The sequence below is a fragment of the Ciconia boyciana genome, chromosome 6 (assembly GCF_034638445.1).
Source record: "Ciconia boyciana chromosome 6, ASM3463844v1, whole genome shotgun sequence".
Lineage (NCBI taxonomy): Eukaryota > Metazoa > Chordata > Aves > Ciconiiformes > Ciconiidae > Ciconia > Ciconia boyciana.
The window spans coordinates 48,343,220-48,364,612 of NC_132939.1; the positions used below are offsets into that span (position 1 = coordinate 48,343,220).

At 38.6% G+C, this 21,393-nt stretch overlaps 1 protein-coding gene across 12 annotated transcripts in view; it reads left to right on the forward strand.

The window, feature by feature from the left end:
- The window catches only part of NRXN3 (neurexin 3), a 984,600-nt gene that overhangs the window by 946,000 nt on the left and 17,207 nt on the right, over positions 1 to 21,393 (forward strand). The window lies entirely within an intron of this gene.

The following is a 21,393-nucleotide window of genomic DNA, read 5'->3' on the forward strand; positions in this document are numbered from 1 at the left end:
TGACGCAGTGGGAAAGCAAAAATATCAATGTGGCATGGGACAAATAACAAAGACTTATGAAGTGGGGAGGGTGAATGTTTGAAAAACAAGAGAAACAAAAGTGAAGCAATAATGGGTTATTAGCATTGTTTAATCTTTGTTAATTGGTCTGAAGATGGACTGTAAAAGGATACATTTGTCCATGGGATTTTGAATACAGTTAACATGGTAATGTATTTATACTAATTTTGTTTCCTGTGAGCCCAAAGAAATGGGGGAGCACCAAAACATTGTTCTAACATAACAAAATTAGTAGTAATTCTTGCCCTGTTATCTGCAGTGATGCTTCAAAATGTATCCATTAAAGAGTCAGAAGGACTGGCCATGTGGAACTGACTCAACTTCTCCCTTTCAGATACATTTTGATAAATAGATGGCTTTTCTTTCTGGTGAGATATATGATGTGATATCCAGCAGGCAACTGCAGTCTATTTTATTTCTTACAGGCTTTTTCAAGTCTTTTTTGAGGCTTGCCATGAGTTAAGCATTTCTAATAGAGAACAGACATCATCGAATTTCTGTGTACATTTAAAAGAAAAAGAGGGAGTTTGGTTAGAATTTTTTGTCCTTAAAAGTGAAACATATAAACAGTTTAGGGGTTGGGTTTTTTTTGCTTTGTTTTGTTTGTTTTTGCTTTGTGTTATTTGGGGTGTTTATTTTTTTTTCTTTAAAAAAATCCCAAGAAAGCTTTATAAATGTTCTGTTTCTAGTTTCCTGAAGCCATTTGATTAATACAATAATAACATTAAAATTCACCCAAGGCTAGTGCTTTCATATTTCTTTTCAATTTGTCATGCTGTACCTGCATTTTTTGGTAGAACTTGGTCCTGCAGTAACCTGAGATTGGCATTGCCTTGTAGCTGGGAACTTCCACCCGTACTCTTGACTTCCCTGTGATGGCAGGGAAGGCAGTGACACAACAACCAATGCTAACAGATAGCTCAGCCTACTCCCATCTCTTTTTTCACAGATCTCTATGAGTTTTTCAACTGCGCACCTGCCAGAAAAGCAGTCCAAATAATACTAGATTGTGAAGCATGAACAGTGTGGGTATTGGGATTTTAAATAAAGGTAGTAATGAAATGCCAGCACAGTGATTATCATGAAAGTGAGGCATGAGATTAATAGGGCCATGTTAAAAGGACTAATGTACCACAACTGATATGCAAGTGAATGGATAGGAATCACTTCATTAAAGCTTCACTAACATTTCAAGACTTCTTTTTTTTTTTTATTCTGATTGCCAAGTATTTCAATTAAAGGAAAAATGAGATCTTTATTAGACTCCTCCTTTTGTACATTATCGTCATTTATGTTCCAACACAGAAATCACCATTACTTCAGTGGGTAGAAATTGTAATAGCAATGTTTTCAGCTTGTGCTGCCAGTGGAAAAATAAAAGTTTGAGGAGAAATTTGGTAAAACAGGATGTTTAGCATGAAATTTCAGAGTGCTTTAGAGCAACATTTCCAGACTAAAAATACCTCTCTCCTGACACAGTTAGAAATCTAATGCTACAAACAGGTACAAACTGGATTTGTAAAAATGACTTGCCTTTGAAAATCCTGCTAAGCATTACAGTTGGCAGCTGTAGGTGCCTACAGACATTTGAATATCTGCTGTGTAAAATAATACGATTCGCTGAAAATCTGCTGAAGGTACTCTCCCAAACTGCTAGATATTCTTGAAAATCTCAGCCAGTATCTTTTATGGCACCCTACTCCTCCTCCATAGGATGGTGGTCCGCATGAGCCACTGAAATCTGAATCTTTTCTTGGGAATTACTGTGGCATTGAGAATAAAAGTTAGCCTGATTATATGTAAAAAAAAGTCTCCCAGGTGGTCCTTGCTGATGAAATTTACAGTTCCAGATTTTGAGTTTTCCTGCTGCCAGAGGCACTGGTGTACAAAGTCGCTAGAAGGAGGAGGGATATGCAGGTCCTTTTTGCCTCCAAAAGCATAAACTTAGCTCATTCCATCATAATAAGGAAAAGTAACAGGTTTATGGTGCTCCTCATTTAGGTTTCTTTGTCTATCTTATTGTCTCCATTCCCAGTCCATCCAGGGAAGGTAGAACAGTGTCTGCAATACAGCCAGTATCAAAGCACTCACGCAGCCCATTTCGCTCTGGAGCACTAAAGCAATCTGAGCCAACGCATCAAAATCCAGTGGTGCTGGCTTGGCTGAGCAGATATGTTTGCCTTTACACTCCACCAACCAAGTCAGAATTCTGGCCATACGCCAAGATCTGATACTTAAATGTATACATCGTGGAAAGAAGAGATCCGGATTGTCTTGCTTGTATTTTCTAGTGTGTGGGTTTGGCTTTTTTTTAAATTTAATTTATTTTTTTTTAATTGGGCCCATTTGAAGTTGCTTCATTCTGGTCTGTTGACAGGTCAGTGTATTTTACGCTGCCTTCTGGCTTGCCTGATCCCTTTTGCAGCAAATTGAAAATTAAATGACCTAACCCAGCACAGGCTCCTTTTTGTTGCTCTGATAATGTGTAGCTTTTAAAGCTCTTGAGTTTCTGCCAAGCGCCAGGACTTGGCCTTCCATCACCCTCAGTGCCATGGTCCAGTAATGCAAAGGTTACTGAACTCACTGCTGCAGCTGTGTGATATGATATACATCACTATCATTACTCCTGTGCAATAACCAAGACAAGGGCAACAGAGAATGTTGCCCAGCAAATCAAAAGCTTTCAGATTTCATGTGGGTTGGAATCAAATCCCAAGATCTAAATACATTACTTTGGTCTTGGTCCTGGATCAGAGGCAGAACCCTACAGAGTTCTTTTGAAGACTTTGGTTTTGGTGTACTCAAAGATAGTTCAAAAGACAGAAAATCATGTCCTCTTTGAGGCTAAATATCGTATGAGCACCATTTGCAAGGTCTTATTGCCACTTAACTCTGATTGTCTGTTGAATCCAAGACCTGAATCTCAGTAAGCGTATGATCTGTATCTGGGTACTTGCATCTCTTTAAAAGAAGACAGTGTAAAGGCAATTTCCTCTCTGCTCCCCTCAGGATTTTCCTGGCTAACTTGAGACACTCACTGTAGCAGGCTGGCTACCACTCTGTGCCCCTCTTTCAAAAGTGATTTCTGTTGGGATTTCTGTAGATCCCCTTGTTTAGAAACCAGGAGCTGCCACAGGACCTGTCCTGACTGAGGTAGCCTGCAGGCATCCCCCGCAGACACATATTTATGCACAAGGAATTATTCTAACAAGTGGTGGCAATGACAGCTGTGAATCCAAAACCCATCTGTATGTTATGTAATACAAAAGAAGCCATTGCAGGTTCAGGGATAAAAAATACTTGCTATTCATCTTATTGCAGACAAGCCTAGATACCCTTAGATCTCTAGATCTCCCAGAATGGCTTACTGTAAATGATACAGAGGGCATAAAACTGTTCATCTGCCCTGAAGAAACATTTACAGTCGAGAGTAGTCCATCTCTTATCACTATGGAAATGTTGCTTGTCCCAGTACATGTTTGAAAACCTTCTGGTTTCTGCACCAGAAACATGATGCTTTTCTCTGGTATGAGTATAGGACTCTCGTCTGGCTTGTTCCAGGGAGATCTGAGGCTCAAATATTCAAGTTCCTCAAAGCTGAAGCCAGGGTCCTGAGTCTGTGCTTTTGTGGTGGTGTTTTGGTCACTCAGCTGCTCTCAGAGAATGAAAGATTTGTAAGGGAAATATCTTTACTCCTAACTAGGAAGCACTGTGCCGTCGTGAAGAAAGAAAGCATTTCTCTCTTTCCAGTCAAATGAGGAGCACCCCTACAATCTGATCTTATTGAGACTTCAAAGCCTTGAGGATTATAGTTATGCTTTCCTGACAGCAGCTGCCGCTGTCTCCTCATGCCATTGCCCTTGTTTCCTTTAAGCATGTCCATTAGTGCAGTGCTCTGGTACCAGGCAGGCTGGATGCTCATGGCTGGGAAGCTGATTGGGATCATAGCCCAGGCTGTTCATTGCACTAGTCAAAACAGTAAGACCCAAATACTCACCGGTTAGCCTGAAGCCCATAATGCAACCTCTTGAAATTGTCTGCAAGGGCTTCATCCTAGCTCCCTGGCTTGACACAGCCCGTGTTTCTTCCCTAGTGCAGTTGCCAGCTTTCCCTTCCTATCAGCCCAACAATTTCCTAGGTGATTTTTTTCCAGAGAAATTTATTCTGTGTTTCCCAAAAGGCTTCATATACCATAAGGTTGGCATTGTCTAATCAGACTGGTAAGCCTTTCCCATGAGGGGCTGGAGACAGCAATAGAGATGCCAAAATCTACAGTTCTTTGTACTGGCAGCTACACAGTGTTTTGTAGCATATACCCACACACAGAGGACACATATCCTACAGGTATGGCGTCTGTATCTATAATTTACTGGCCTGTAGCCATCCACTTCAGGCTCCTGGTTTATGGGCTAGGACAATCAAGCTTCCACCCATGTAAGCTGGAGAGCCAGCTACCTGCAGGCTGCCCAGGTCAGAGATTTATTTGCAGAAAACAAGCAGAATCTCTCTTCAAAGAGTCTACAAGCAGCCAGCACAGTACAAAAAGCAGTATGCTGGATGTGAAGAAACCGTGACCAAAGAAACCAAGAGAAGTGCTGATTTGGCTCCTGTCCTCCATGAACTACATCAACCTTCTTGAAGTACCCAGGGAATTTTCGTTGCTCTCTTCAGAGAAACATCCCCCACAAATCCAGTGCCCAGCTACCCCCAGTCTCTCCCTCTGTCAAGCAGGAGTTCTGCTCCATTTCTCATGCTGTGAACAAGAAATGGCCTTTAAAGTTGGGCACATGTCTCAGAGTACACACAGAAGTAGGCTTCCCGTCTCACAGGCTGAATATCATACAGACCTGAAGGAGGGGGATTCATCCGCAGCACTTCCCAGGGTGTAATAGCATCACTTGTTTGATGGAATTTCCTAGCTACAGTCTTACGGCCAAAACAAAACCAAATGAACAAGTTTTACTAATGAATCATGCAGATGACTTACAGGAATTTTTTTTTTTTAATATTAGGAATTTATACTGAGTTTGGTTTTCAGCATATTGGTCTTTTTGCCTATGTAAGCTCCAAAGGTTCCACCCATGAGGATAATTGATCTATAAATGTGCTATATGTACAGTGTGCATATATATCTATATCTAGGTGTGTATATGCTAAAGTAATAAATGACCAATATCAGCAGTAGCCCCTATCATCCAATCACATGTTTACACAGAAATTCATGCCTTCATCTAACCCTGGCATCCGCTGGCGTGGACAGATGCATGATATTGTTATTTCTTGGTGAACAAAGCATGTTAATTTCTTTTTTGTTAGTTTTTTCTTTCTTCCTTTTATTTATTTGTTTACTTTTAATTGATAGTTTCATCTGCCAATTAGCCTTGGGGTAGGGTGGGGCAGGGAGAATAAAAAAATTATACAGGTATATCCATCGATATATACACACATACTCCGTGTATATATAGATAGATATACACATTGTATATATTTGAAGAACATTTTCTGTCGTTTCACCTCATCTTGTGCCGCATGAATTTTTGGTGATTGATATTTTAGTTTCTTTTATATTTCTTTCCCTTTTTTTTTTTTTTTTGGCTCGCAATGGTGCCATACCGCTATTTTTTAATTTTTGAAATCATTGCTGTACTTTTCAATTTATATTTTTGGAGTTCTTCCAACAAGATAATGGTTTAATCATCTCAAGAAAGAGATATAGATCTGCAAACCCATAAAGGCAACAAAATCTTTTCTTGCCATCCTTAAGATATCCACATTTTCAGACATCCCAAGAAAGTTGTGTGCAAAAGAATGAAGATTCTTACCCGTCCTTTCTTTTTATTTTCTCTTCTCCCTACCTTTTTTAAACTTCTCCAAAGTCTCTAGCCTGTCTTTTCCCTTTTCCCTTTTTTTAATTGAGTTCAGAGAAAAAACACCCAGAAGGAAAAAAAAGACTCCCCTTTACCCCTGCGTTCTCCCAGGAACATTTCTTCCAACAAAGAAAGACCTACAAACCGCAGATGGCATAAAAAGAATTTTATTGCAATGCAGAATATCTGTCGTATCTTTTATTTCTGGGTCAGTGCAAGATCATTTTTGTGGCATGCTGTAGTTTAGCTGATTTAACTAACCATGGCCTTCATTAACCGGTGCATGGGCTGTGATGACGCCATCTTGTGTTTCATCAGAGCTATGCATTCAGGCTAACTGAGCAAGTCTGTAGTGTATGATTTGGGGGGATATCGTTTCAATTTTAATTTTTAGTTGTATTATAATTTATTCTTTTTGGAAGAGTTATGCTAGTACCATCGGCTGCTTCTGGCAGCCTCAGCGTTATATAGCTACTTTATTTTATGGGGGTTTTTGCTCTTTTTTTGTTTCTCAGTAGCGATCTTATGTCTTGTCTGTGTCCATCTGTCTTGTCAGTGTGTCTTGGAGTCCATTGGTCCAGTGTTGTTATGTGATTCTGTTCTCTGTTCGTAAGCTGGTGTTCAGCTCCCCGCTGCTCTGTCGTCCCTCTTCCCCTCCCCCTCCTCCTGCCCCACCTGCCCGAGGGGGGTCCACAAAGGGGCACCAAGCTTTGAAGGACATTCTGAGTGTCACCTCCAGGCTTCGGGCTGGAAGTCACGAGGTGTCCATGCAGCTTCTTAAGAAACACAAAGTTTGCAGCTGGAAACTTTTCAAACTCTGGTATCATTTCACTCCTAGAAATGGTTTACTGGCATAATGCTAAAATGACTTCTTACACAGCTTTTTAGGGGATTTGTATGTGCATGCTGACGTCTTAGAGTAAGAACTCCTGTTATCTGTGCTGTAGGTGCCCGGAAACGCTACGCAGGGCGCAGGCTGGATGTTAAATGGGAAGTACATAGGCCCGTTGTTTATAAAAGGCAGTCTTGGGAAGGGAATATCACTGTGCACGTGCAACTGAAATGTTATCTATGTGAATGTATTTCTAAAATCCACAGTTCGTCGTTCATTTGTAGTTAGGAGACAAAAATGTAGGATGTACTTAGGATTTTAAGAGTGGTGCATCTTCGCTCTATGGGGTCAGTCTTCTGTTAGTCACTACGTGATGTCTACTTTTTACTGATACTGGTAAAAACTGTCTTGCTGATGTTTACTTGTATAATTGAACACAATTCTGGAAATGCATCTGGAGTGTCTTCTGCCATATGCATCATAAATGTCCAATAATGTGTAAGGCAGAAGAAAACAAGCAGAGTTTTCAGGTGTCTGCTTAGACTTGAAATACTATTTAGAAAAAACATCCTTTGGCTTGTACAGTGGCGCATTCCCCACTATCCTTAATTCTGTTCCCGCTGAAGGAACTAGCCATGTTAGTGGCACTGAAGGCCTCAGTGCATTAGGATACATCAGCTGGCATCAGTGGATCAGCTCAAGTTAGTGGATGAAGAGGCAGCCAGTTTCCTTGCAGATAATGTTCAGGACATCACAAAAAGCATGCTTACATATACCTTTAGCCTAGCTAAAATCCCAGTTGTTTTGCAGGAATTAGTTTGTTCTGCAGGGAAGATGAGACGATGAAATCTGTGAACTTTTCTCACAAGAGCACAATATAAGGCTTACCTGTTTAAGGAAAGAGTTACCAGAAGAGGGAAGTGATGGGATATGTTCAGATCTCCAACATGGAATTATTTAATTTAATTATTTCATTTAACTTATCCAAGATATGGTTCCTGTACTTGCAGAGGGATAAAAAGAAGATAGCTTTTCTTTCACCAATAAGAACCAATGATCTTATGCTCTGTTCAGTTTTCTTAATTCATGTGTGATCTGAGAAACATTACTGAATGCCATCAATTATAGCAAAACCAAATCAATATATAAAGCATTCTCAGTATAGATTTTAGATCTCTATGTGTTTTTCACAACTATTAATTCCTATCAGATCTAAAGCTTTTTCTTGGGAATTGCTTAAATAAAGCAACTCCTTATAAAATTATAATATAATCAACAAGGTCATGGTTTTGTGTAATACTGCCCTCTGTCAGATAGACCAGAACAGTCCTGTTATGAGGCTAACAGCAAAAGAAAAATTTTTTTTAGCTCGAGTGGCAGGTGTTATTGGAGCAGAACAATCGGAGTTTTAACCGCCTGCATCGTGAAGTTCAGGGTAACCTTCATATTGGAGTACTGTGATGAGTAAATCAAGTGGCCAGTCATCAGGACAGCAACCTCCAGGCTGTGGCGGAGCTGCTGTCCCCTGCTGAATGGTTGCTTTTGTTCGCCTTACGTAGCCTCTGTGATGCCTGCGACTAGCCCTCTGCTGCAGGGAGCGAGAGGCTCACTCAAGCACAGGGGATGCCATGGAAGGTCCCGTTGTGTTCCATTTTACCCCACTAAGTGTATATATGGATTTCTGGCACTTGAAATAGTTATTTCGTACTTGTGTTTTCTGTCTCAGGGCAGGCTGCTGCCTTCAGCTCTCGTGACATTTGTCACTGAGCAAGGGGGAGAGCTGAGGGTTGAGTTGTTAAAGCCAAGGATAAAAAGCCTGAACTCTGGTGTGCCACTCCCAGCTCTGCTGTTGATTCCTTCTGTGACCATGCATCTATATTGCTCATTTGCCTACCTGTAAGGCAGGGTAAATGAAATACTTCTTAGCTAAATGAGGTGGAGATGAAGGGAAAGAAGGAGATTTAATTAATATTTTAATGGACTTTGATATTCAGGTGCAAATTGCTGTGCAGTACACCAAAATGGTACTGTACTGCTCCAAAATGGTACTGTACTGCTAACTACCAAAAATGTACAAACTGTCACTGTTAAGGTTTTAGTACTAAGTGCTATCTTCACTTGCTATGGCAAGTAACATTATTGTGTATTTTTATGAAGTAGATACAACTCCTAATCTGTTAATGCAGAGGGAAGCAAGTGAGGGATACAAAAGCCAAATATTTTCATGTCAGGGAACATTGGCGAGCATCGTTTTCATTAAATATCAGTTTTTCTTGTAGGGTTAACACACGCAATGGAATGAACCATGCTCAGGCTACATAAATTAATTACATGAGTGGACTACAATATGCAGATCTTTTATATCAGCATGTCCATCACTTGAACTTGCATCCTGATCAGAATATTGCTTCAAAAACTTCAGTTTCTCCAGCCTGACTTAGCTGGTGTAAGTTTCCCTGGTTTTGTATTTAAGCTCAGGAGGAGATCAGGATCAGACCCACAGTCTGGCTACCTTGCCCTTGCTGCCTTACAGTCTTTTTTTAAAGCGTGTTCCTTAAACTCGAAGCCATGTGCACTGTCACATTCTGGCAATCCCTCTAGTGCTGTGCGTATGTTATCAAGCTGACACATGTCTAAAATACTAAGATATGATATTTTCAACCTGCTGGGACTTGCTTTTTGTCCCTGTTAGCTTTGATTTTCAGCTTCATAAAATATATGGGAAAGAAAGAAAAAATAGCCAATGACACATTCAGTGGAAGAGAAAAGCTAGCACATGACTCAGGAACAGATTTTGCATCAAAGGCAAATGTATGTATATTAGACCCTTAGATGTCTATAGCAAGTGATTAGTTAGCTTTAAACAAGAAGAAATTATCTGATTTCTGGAAGATATATAATGTCTGTTTGAGAGAAAATGTGTTGAGCATTTACAGATACTAGGGACAGAGATACACTTTTGCTCCTAAAGGGTTTTGTTATATATTTCTTTTGGTCATCATGCCTAGACCTGAAGGTGCCTTATGTATTAGAAGCCTAAAGGTACTGATGTTCACATGAACTACAACACCTGGAATGATACCTTGGTAGAGCAGGATTCTACTTCTATTTTCAGCCCAAGTAAGTCATAAGATACAAAACCTTATAATCATGTCAAAGGGGTTATTACCTTGCCTTCATTCTGCCTTTCTATTTCAGTTCCAATTTATTAATCACAAGAGCTAGAAATTAGTGCTTTATCCCAACTGTTAGCAGCTGGGAATCTTGGTTCCTGAGTGGTATGAAGTGTTAACACTTACCTTAAATGCTGTGTGAGGAGCAGGAGACAAAGATCATACCAGTTTTGAAAGTAGGGATAGAAGCAAAAAAAATAATTAGACTGACTTGACTTGAAATCTCAAATGTCCACTAATATGACAACATATTTTATTCTGCATTTTCTTTGTGCTAATAAATACATTCTTAAACCTTTACAAAAGAGCCACACTCAAGGATTCATTTTTCTCCTGCTGAGTCTCATAAAAACTGAAGTTGTTTGGTCCCATGGGGTGGTGTTATAAGGATCATTGGCTCCTCTTTTGGCATTCAAGAGGAACTACAACTATTTTACAGACACAAAATCTCAAAATTAGCTTCTTTTAGAGCAACAAGAAAATGCCAACACTTTTGTCTCTTCACTGGTTTCACTCCATCTCAGTATCAGAACAATAAATGTCAGAGGCATCAAAAAGGGGAAAAAAGTTGTTCTGTCTTTGCAGGAGAGCAGAAATGCAAAGCAATTTTGATCTTAATGATTTTTTTTTTTTTTTTAATGGCTGTCAGTAATTCTTTTTTTTCCCTGATACTGAAACAAGTATGACCGATTTTAGATACTAGTTTTAGGGACTACTCATTTTCACTGATGAAATCTTGAGGGCTTCATAAATTTTATATTTAATAGACAAAAAGAGCAAAAATAGCCCTGTAATTAGTTCAGGGTATTTTCTAGGGTATCAAAATATAATTATAATTTCTTCTTCTCACTCTTCTCCATGAAGCAACAAGTCTACTGTGGAGTGCCTTGAGATCTGTATTTCCCCTAGAATCTGTGGTTCTTCTGTATGCAAATTCTTTTAGTGTTGAAACATGGATCATTAATATATTGCAAAGCATGTGCACACACACTCTCTCTCTCTGTATATATGTGTGCATATTTATACACCTGTTAATGCTGTGTTTATGTTCTGGCTAAAAGGAGCATTTTGGGGAACTGAAATAGAGGAGTAGAATAAACTTGTTTAGGAGCTTTACAAGCAAATGTGGAACAAATGGATTGAATCTTGCCTTATCATCTCTCTCATACTACTGTTAAGGTCTGTTAATTCAAATCTTTGGCTTTTGTATAACTCTGAAAACAGCTAGTATGTCCCAGCATTTTGAAGAACGTGTTTTGTGAGTGCAGGCAAGAGTGACTCTCAGGTGTGAGATCTGGGCATAGTCTGAAACAGAGGACCTCTGGTACACATCTGAACTTGCAGCAGGGAGGTGCCTTTGGCAAGGTTCTGAATCACTTATCACTGCCAGGGAATTAGAGACTCTCAGAGAGCTGTGAGGAAGATTAAGGAGGGTTTGACAGCTGAAGAGAAAGTCAAGGGACTTGGCAGTGTAGCAGGAGTATGTACGTATCTGAAGAAAAAAAAAGTACTTTTTTGTATGGTAGATTGGACATACTACCAGCTCTGCCCTTATTCCAGTGGTTGATGGGTAGCCTTCCCTTGGACAAGATGCTGCAACATGCCCCAGACCACAGTAGAGTGAGTGAGCATTCAGTACAAAATTATGAACAAATTTTGACCTTTATTTTCTGATAAGACAAGCGAGAGGTTTTCAAGTTTGCCTGAAACCCTTTACTTCACATGCTTAAACATGCCATATAAGCCCAAAGGGAATACAGAGACCAGAAAAGTAGTTGAAAATATTCATGCCCTAGTTCTTTTTTGATAAAAAGTGAAGATTTGGTGTTTGCAAAGTACTGTGGGGACTCCATGTAGTTTCCTCTGAACTGTCTGTGTCAAATTCAAAACAAGAAAATGTTTTATGACTCCTAAAATGAAAATTTCAACTTTTGTCTTAAAATGCCTTTTCATTTTGAAATTGATTTTAAAAAGAAATTAAAAAAATTAAAAGTTCACATTCTAACAAAGTATCTTGTTACAAAGCAAACTAAACAAGTTTTGTAGTCATAAGTATTGTGTGGGGATTTCAGTACACTTCTCTCTTTTTTTAATTTCTGAAAATATGACTAGTAACCTTCACCTTTAACTAACTTGGGAGTTTTTTACTACTCCTTTTCAGTTTTTCAACTTCCTTTCTCCCCCATTAGGTTCTCCAGAACATTAGACCATACTTTTCCCCATAGGAAACATCTGTCACTAGCTCTGTACCAATTGTGTTAGAGGAATAAAACCTTTGATTACTTCTATCAAGGGAGTTGGGCCAGTATATTTCAGCATCTTCAGTTGTTTCATTCATCCCTGAAGCTATGTGATCTTTCCCACATATGCTGTTTTCCATATCTATCACTTTCCCCTTGGAAAGGAAAAGCAAACAAAAATGATTTGTTTTGGAGAGGGAGGGAAAAAAGTCTCCTTCACTAAGGCGATATTTTTAGAAACAGCTGGTAAAACAAACTGCAAATGTTGTGCCTGGAGCACCTCTATTCTAATAACAAGATTGTTTAAAGATGAAAGCAGTCATTTGTGTGCCTAGCTCACTGTGGTAGTAGTAATTCTTCCTCCATACGGGAAGAGTAGGGAAACCTGGTGTGGTAGTTTGTTCCCTATCTTACCTCCTCTGGAAAGATACTTACACAGTTCTCTGCCGAAGAATGAGCACTCCGGTAGTGGTTTCTACAGCAAATGCAAAGTGATAGCATAGGAATAATGAATCTCAGTCATCTATACCTCGTTTACTATTGAATTAGTAGATTCATTAGTCTTCTGTGATTTTTTTTTTCCCACCTCCCAGATGACCTTTCCTTCCTGGTGACAAGCTACAAGTTTTCTGTTGGCCTGTCTCGTAGGTGGCAAGTGTCCAAACACGAGCTGCCAATTCAGATAGTTTAAGAAACTCTACAGAGCTGCCAGGCTTGGTGCTCCTCATGTAAAAACACTATATTCACATGGAAACCTTTAAAGTACCCTGAGGAACTTGAGCAGTTTTGTTTCTTTTCCCATACCAAATTTGCTTAGCTTCCATTTAAGCTAATTAATTAGGAATCTGAGTACCAAATGAGGTAACAGCCATTTGTAGTACTTTTAAAGACAGACTTTTTGTGAAGGCCCAGCTTTATGATGATATTTGGAATATCAGTTGGTATTGATACCTACTTCTTTTGCCTTAAAATCCCTATAAAAGCAATACTGTTTCTTGTATTTTATTGGGATTTGATGTCTGATGCCAGCTATATATTCAACATGCTTATTTAAAATGAATTTTAGCAGTTGGATCATGGAGATGGCTGCATGTGTGAATGTCCAATAGCTCCAACATTTTATAGCTGTATTGCCATAATTTTTCCAGCGGCTGAGAGGAGCTTTGTGGATATTAGTGCAGCTGAGCACTTGCTTCAAAGATCTAAATTTTAGATTTATACACTGACAAGAGATAGTTAATCCTTTTGTGAACTGGGCCCTTAAGAACTGTCTGAACGGCAGGACTTGAAATAAGACCTTGGAGTCTTAATTCTTCTTTCACTTTCAAACCTCAGTTAATCTCTCCTTCACTTTTAAACAAAGGTTGCATTTTGGTCCTACAGATTTTTTAAACATTCTGTCAGATACACACTCCAGGAGGTCATTTTTCTGGGGATCCAGTCATGTTAGGGCAATGACAGCTTTTACTGCGGTGTGTCATATTACATTAATTTTCTTATTCAAGGGAGATTTCAGCAAATGCAAAACAAGATGAATGAGCTATCTACAGTGAAGTTAAAGATTTCAGACATCAGCTTAGAGCAATGATCATTGTTCCTTGTTGAACAGCAGTTCTCTATCAGTTTTCTCTTTTGTTTTGTCTTGTGCTGTTCTTTTCTGGTAATGAAATGCATAGAACCGTACACATCATTTCAGGGGTAGCAGTGACAAAGCTGTGTAGAGAGGCACTGTTATCTCTCTGCTCCATTACAGTGAAGCCTCTGCTTATACACAGCCTGAGTTCTGAAAATAGTTGGAAAGCTTAATAAGCATAGGGAACTGGTGTGGAGGAAAGAGATTCTCTGCAACAGAGGATTAAGGGATGACAAATGCAGTTTCCTTTTATAAAATCCAAGAAATTTTAGCTCTGCGTCTCTGACTGGAGCACTGGGAAAGGTGCTGGAAATAGGAATTAAGGGAAATACATATATGTATGTGTACATCTATATGTATATATGTCTATAGGTGTAAACATATTGATTTGTATGTAATACATAGTACATATATTTGTATGCGTAAGTATCTCTACAAAAAACATAAGTATTATTCAGTTGCATAATATGATGACAGATTTCAGATAGTTATAGCAAATAACTTACTTAGATATGAAAACAGAGTGCTGGTAATATCCTGTACTGGTCCCCAGGAGATGGCCTGCATGTCACATTTCAGGTCTCTGTGATTCTACTGTAAGAAATTATGCACGTGCTCTACCTCTCACTTAGTGCTAATTTAAGTTAGCAATAATGCATATAAGCATTATTATCAGTGTAAAACTGCTGCAGGTGAGTAGCAAATCATGCTCTTAAGTTTCAGATGTAGGATAGTTTGCGAGAACTGAACATCAAATCAGAAAGAGTAAATTAGGAAATTAATTGCATGCATGAAAAAAAAATTGTATGCACAAGGAATTCCTGGGAGGCTATGGTTGATAATAGGCTTAAAATACCAACAGCAGAACTTTTTCACCGCATTCCTCACTTGTTTATAACTCTCTTCCAAGCCTTTTGTCCAGAGCATTTATGAATGGGATGTTGATTTTTCTTTTGGAAAAGGAAGCAATCAGCACTTGGATCTCCATAGCAGTTTGGAATTTGGATGCAAATTAAATACTTTCATGGTCAAAAAATTCAAAAAATTGTGTGTAGATTCCTGTATATATATGCATGTGCATGCATAATTAATTACTAATTACATTAACCACATGGCTGGAAAAACTGGCAGCCTGATGAGATGTTGAGTGCCTTCAGTTTTCACTGGGATTAATGAAAATAGAAAGTATTTAGCAGTTTGTAGGATTAGGGCTGAGTTTGTATAGTTATATGTGAAAAAAAAATCACTGTATAAAATTAGCTAGACCTTAAATCACAGTCTAGGAAAAAAAAATCTATATGGTTTAACATAGAGGAGAGACTTTAGCCGGAGCATTTCAAAGCTCAGCTGTAGAGTACAACAGCTTGTTTTTATAAGGTGCATATCATCTACATTTTTTACTGTATTTCATTAGAATGCTCTACTTTATTCTACGTGGTTTGAATACATGAGAAATACCTGTTGGTTTTCTGAAATCAGGCAGCTTCTGACTTTCACTTACTTTTTTGAGCCCAGTTAGTACATCTGTATTCTGCACATTAGTATTCTTGAAGAGAGCAGAGATGAACACTCCTTTTGCTTGGAAAATATGTTATGTCTTTAAAGTAAGTCATTGCAACTTCCATTTTTATTTCTGCACTTGATAGTGTTCTGGATCTTCTTGGTCTTATCTGACAGAACACCCAGACCTATATGTCAGGTACCATGTTTGACCAGAAATGTATTGTTAGTACTTCAGTAGCATTGTTTATCTCAGACTTCAAAAATGTTTTGTGGGTATTAAAGAGAAGCTTTTCAGACCTTTAGTAAGAGGGATGAATACTGTTGTCTCCACTTTATAAATATCGTAATCAGAGAGGTTAGAAGGATGCTTCCTTAGGTGACTCACTAACATGCTTTAGTTGAGAGAAAGGTGGAGAAGATTTGAGAGACGCATGGAGAAAAGGATTTGTAGGGCACGCAGCAGTTGCAGAGGTGGGAGGAGGAAAAATTACTGCTGAGGTTAAAAGAAGAATTTCACTAATAAAGGGGAGGAAATGTTTCTGAATAAAAGAGTTTTCAAAGTGGAATGTATTTTTCTAAGAGAAAGGTGAAGCTGAGGAAAGAGCAGAAATGAAGTGTTTTTCCAGTTAACTCCATGCACTGCCTCCCTACCTATGAAGACAGAGCACATACAGCTGTCATCTTATCCCAAAGCTTAGTGTTTCTGTGCTGAATTCTTCTGTCTGTAGTTATATGTTTGAATTGCCACTTGGCTCCCTTTCTCTGTATTTTTCAGCTCAGGTTACCACTACTAAATTACGAGACAGTGAAATAAGATCATAATAAGGAATTGTGATGGAGCTATAATGCAGCAATGGCAACTTATGTCAAAGTTATTTATTTGAGTGTCTTGTATGGATTCATTAGCCAATAAACAAGCAAAGACAAACTTCTGAAAATGTGGGGCATTCACGTATCCAAGAGTGAGGCACCTGAAATGATTAGAAGTTGAGAAGGAGAGTGTCCTTTGCATGTACCTGTATAGCGCGTAGTAGAAATCAAGCAGTTGATAATTTGGTTTCTAGCATGCTTCCATTTTGATGGATAAATTAATGCCATGGAAGGTTGTGAAAAGAAGCCACTTTGCATTAAACACTTAAATTTACCATGAAAGGCTAGCATGCATTGTTTAGGCACTAGGAATAACGGGCAAATCTGGCAGTTCTTCTCCAGCATAATGTTGGTCCGTGTGCCTGTCCATGTTTAGTGTCCTTTTGCAAAAGGCAAGGAAGGACCCAGACAGGCTCAAGTGTTTATAATGAGTCTTTTGAAGGTGAAACTTTTCTTATAACTTCAAAACAGTGCTGTTCATTAATACCCTAGTAAGCCAGTAAATCTCAGGGCACTACAGTTAGAATTTGAACACCTTTTTAATTCATTCACAAAGTTCAAAGCTGCAAGTTTTGCCAGAATTACCCAAATAAAGTATTTGTTCTTTTAACATAATATTTCCAGTTCCATCTCTGTTTTGATTGTGTTTAAGACCATCAATTAGGATAAGGATATGAATAGGAATAATGAATTCATCAGAAAAAAAACATCTGCATGAGAAAATTTTGTGGCTCATACAGATAAAGGAAATTAGAGTCTATGAGAAAGTAATAGCTTTCCTATTAAAATCTAACCATATAACGTCTTACTTCCTGGCAGAAGAAAGCCTAATATGATACAATTTTTTTTAGCTTCTTTTAATTAACTTTCCATCCTATTAGACTTGATCTGCAGTTAACTCATTTCACAGGTATTCATGATTGTTATGCTCCTGTGAATTACTAAACCATGAAGCTCAGACATGATGGTTAATAGCTATGCAAAGTCATCTTTTAGTTGATTTTCTAACAATGACCCTAAAATTTAAATGTAAATACTTCAGGTAATACAGTAAGCAGTCATATGGAAAACATATTCAAGTTCATGACTATATATCTCTTTAAATAGTGGTTCCGCAGGAATTTGACCTGCCCTAGTCTATGAATATTAACTGTTGGGTTTTTTTTAAAAAACCCCACACATTTTGAAAGTTAGTGCTCCAACTCCTCTAACAAAAAAAAAACAATTAAACATTTGTGATAGTGGGATATACGTTATCTTATAATGGTGTGAAGATAAGGGAGAAAGGATGCCAAGGCCACCTAGCTTACCAATGAAGTAAGCAGAATTAATCAGTAGCAGAAGTCAGTCATCCTGAATTTTTGTTCAAAAAGTCCTTAAAGTCTGAATGGACCTGAAGAATTCTGATGTCCAGCTCCTCAGCTTTATTCATGAACATACTGTCTTTACCTGTGCTTCTGAAATACACCCAAGTATCATCATTATCATCGATATTAAAGTAGGTTAACTTTTGGAATGAGATCTGTTTCTCTTCTAAATCCAATGTGTTATGAAGACAGAGCAAATACCCTTCCCAGCCACTTTCTTGCTATAATGCAACCTCTGATAAACAGCTTAAAGCTTTGGCTTCTGAATCATAGTAGAGTTTATTCCAGTCATTCACTATGTTGAAAAAGAGGATTCAAACTTGCCTGCAGCAGCCTTTCACCACTGTAATCCTGAACTTTCAAAAGAAAATCTGGAAAAACGGCCCCCTCTCTTTATGCTTCTGCACTTCCCAGCTAGTATTAAACTTACCCGTAAAAACAAACAAACAAGAAGTCCTGCCAAAAATCCATCCCAAAATGCCTGAATCACAGCACTATCCCCTCTTGTCTTTTCCAAATGATAGACAGAACTAGCTCACATGTTGAAAGCTCCTAATACAAAGGGCTCCCCTGCAGTGCTTCAGAGCTAGATAGTTCATACATTAGTTGGCTCTATTGTATTTCTGATGCAGTTACAAGTGCTGCCTAGTAGGAGAATTGACTTCAAAGCACGGATTAATAGTCATTGCCATTCTGTCTCCAAACACCTCTGCTTGAGGTCTCAAGGAGATTCTGGTGCATTTAAACATTAGTACAATCAAAAGGAAAGAGCATCTCACATCCTCTGAACTGATGTGAGAGAACAACACCTAACATACTGCTCAAAAGGTTGGCGTTCCCTTTTTTCCTTTTCAGAGGAAGAGTTGTGTCTGTATTTATTTATGTTTACTCAATATCAGGATTTCTGCCTAGGATTTTCTACCACTTTCCAACGGTAATTTGGTAGAGCCTAGCAGCACTCTACTTGGTAGTGATCTTCTCATCAGTTACAGTCTTTTACATAACATTTTTCCTCTACAAGTAACCAGGTATTAAACAAAGCCTTAGTGTACCCAACATCAGCTCATTTTGCTGATGGGGAACTTAGCCTAGCCTTTTCAGCATGGTTGTGAGGCAACCCTTATATTAATTCTGAGGAATATTCTGACTTGTTCTTGGCTGAGGACAAGACTGAAGGGCTTGTCCTCAGTTCTGGAGTCCCAAAGACTTCTTGTAGCATGAGGAAAATTACAGATCCAAAATTTCTATTAACCTCTGTTTAATTCATTTTAACTGCAGCAGCTGGCACTGAGGTATTTTTCTCTGCATTCTTCAGGGTTTTGTCCAGGCTAGTTTATTCCCCAGTAGCATTTTGCACTGTCAAGATTTAACTTCCACTATGGAAACTACCTTTTTTTTGACTTGTTTTCTTTCAGTTTTGATATGGGAATAACATTATTCCAAGTTAATCCACAGCAGAAAGAACATACTTTGACATCCAAAACCCAAAGAAGAGTAACATTATGAGCAGGGCTGTACCACTGGATAAGCCATCATTTGGAAGATGTGCTTATGAGTCTCTGATTTATTGCAGTTTTTCTACATGAGTTTGAATAGGTCACTTCAATTCTTAACTCTTTCATCCCAATTACCCTAGGAGTGGATGTAAAAGTGCTCAAACTCAATAGAAGAGAACATGCAGATACTTATCGTGCCCTTTGCAGTAGTGTTGAATAATAAAATAAGTTTAGGTGTAAAGGCACAGGTAAATGAATTTGTTCAAAGCCTACTGGAGTAAGCTTCTTCCCAACCATCACACTGTAAATTCTCTTCACTCTACATTTTACCAGGGACTAATGTTCACAATGCTGAACGAACATGTTTTATTGTTTCTTCTCAGTTATTGCAATATTTGGCTTGATAAAATTTCCAAAGAAATCATGTATTGTTTTTAGTTGTAACTCATCACCATGTCTGTATAGCCCAATTTATCCTCATTCATTAAGACCCCTGTTTTCTTCTACAGCTTGTCAAACAAATTTCCTTAGTCCAGTGTGTACACTGTTAAAGGTCCTTATTAAAGGTCTGTAGTAGTAGTGTTTCCCACATATCCTCAAGAACAAGCTGCAGCTGGTTCACCGAAGAGACTTATAAAGTGAAATACTTTAGATCTTGAATGTCTTCCAGAGAGATAAGTAATGCCTGGGGTGATCCTGGATTATTCAGCCATCCAAGAAGTGGACAGCATTTTTCTTTGTGTGGTTTTGCTTTGCTTTGTTTTGTTTACAGCTCCAAGATAAAAGCACAGCAGCTATCTCTGGATACAAGCTGCAAATGCAGGTTCTTCCCAGCACTGATTTACGTCTGTAAGAGGAGCAGGAAATACTAAAAGAAGAGGGGTTATCGAGGGCAGAACTAGGATCACTACTTTGCCATCAGAAGATAAGTTTAAGTTCTTTGCAAGAGAAACCTTTTACAGTGAATCTGCTATGCTTTGGATCCTCCTCTCACAAAGCAAGGGAGGAAGTTCCATCCACTGAGTCACTTGCAGCTGGACTAGCTACAGACTTTGAGAACGTAATGTGCTTATGCTAGCTGAGGAATGACTTAAATTACTTTGTAGGATCTTTCAACAGAAATGGCAAGTGTAGCCTAGCATCCAAGTGATTAAAAATATTGGACTGAAAATGGGTCCTGTCTACTTCTGAAGTTCACCAGAATTGACTTCTTAAAGAATCCAGTATGAAAATATATTTACGAGTAATTGCATGTGAATGGAGAAGATCATAGGAATAACAGTTATGCATCAGTTAATTTGGGTGTACAACTCCCACAGGGGATAATGTAGAGTCAACAGTAAGGTTAGGTACAAAACAGCACTCATGAACTATCCAGATCATCACATGGTTACGATTTAGTTGCACCTAAGACAGTATTTATGTGCCAGCCAAGTAGGCACTATTTCCATCAAGTATGTCAGTATGGCATACCCTCCTTACACAGACACACATTTCAAGTGTCTTTTAGGATTTGGACATTCAAATCAGTCCTGAATCTAAGCACTTCCTAAATTCTTCAATCTTCCCATGTAATTATCCCCACTAAGTTTTCTAAGACAATGTGTTTCCCGGGTACATTCTAAAAAAGTAATATTAAAAGGTATAACAGTATAAGGCTTCTTGGGATACAACTACCAAGAAAGAATTTGGTAGTCATGGAATATTCACTAGCATTCAGACAAACTGATGGCACGTGTTTTTACCTGGCTGCTTCATAGCTGTATACACGGAAGAAAGGAGGAGACACTAAGATAACCTTGCTGCTCTATGTTTGCAGATAAGCAAAGACTTATGTACACTTTAGTATACCATAAATATGTGGGAAAAATTTGCTGCATGGGTTTAGACCAAAGACAGTAAATTATTCCTGCTCCCACTCGAATTATTGGATGGAGTTCTGCTACTGAGTTTGTCAATATGAGGATCTGGTTTGTGGTTGCAAAATCCCTCAGGATTCAGGAAGACTTCTTCCCATGTGACTGACTTTTAGGATTAAATAAGTTTAGCTTTACATAAAAAAGCCTTAGCTGGGCTGAGTACAAGTGTCAATCTTCAGTCTTTCAAAAAAACATATCAGATCCTTCTCCCAGGAGAAAGAGATGGTTCAGTAGAGATGCATGGGATGAATGCTTTCAGGCCAGTGATACTGGATGGGCTGCTTAGCACTGGAAGCATCTAAATACTCTTTGGTTTGGAGGAATGTGAAAAGATAATAAGCTTACGGCAAACACCTGAAAAATTCTTTACTTCAGAGAGCCGTGGTGGTGTAGCCTATGATTTCCTTAGCTGTGATAGCTGTAAATGTGCTTT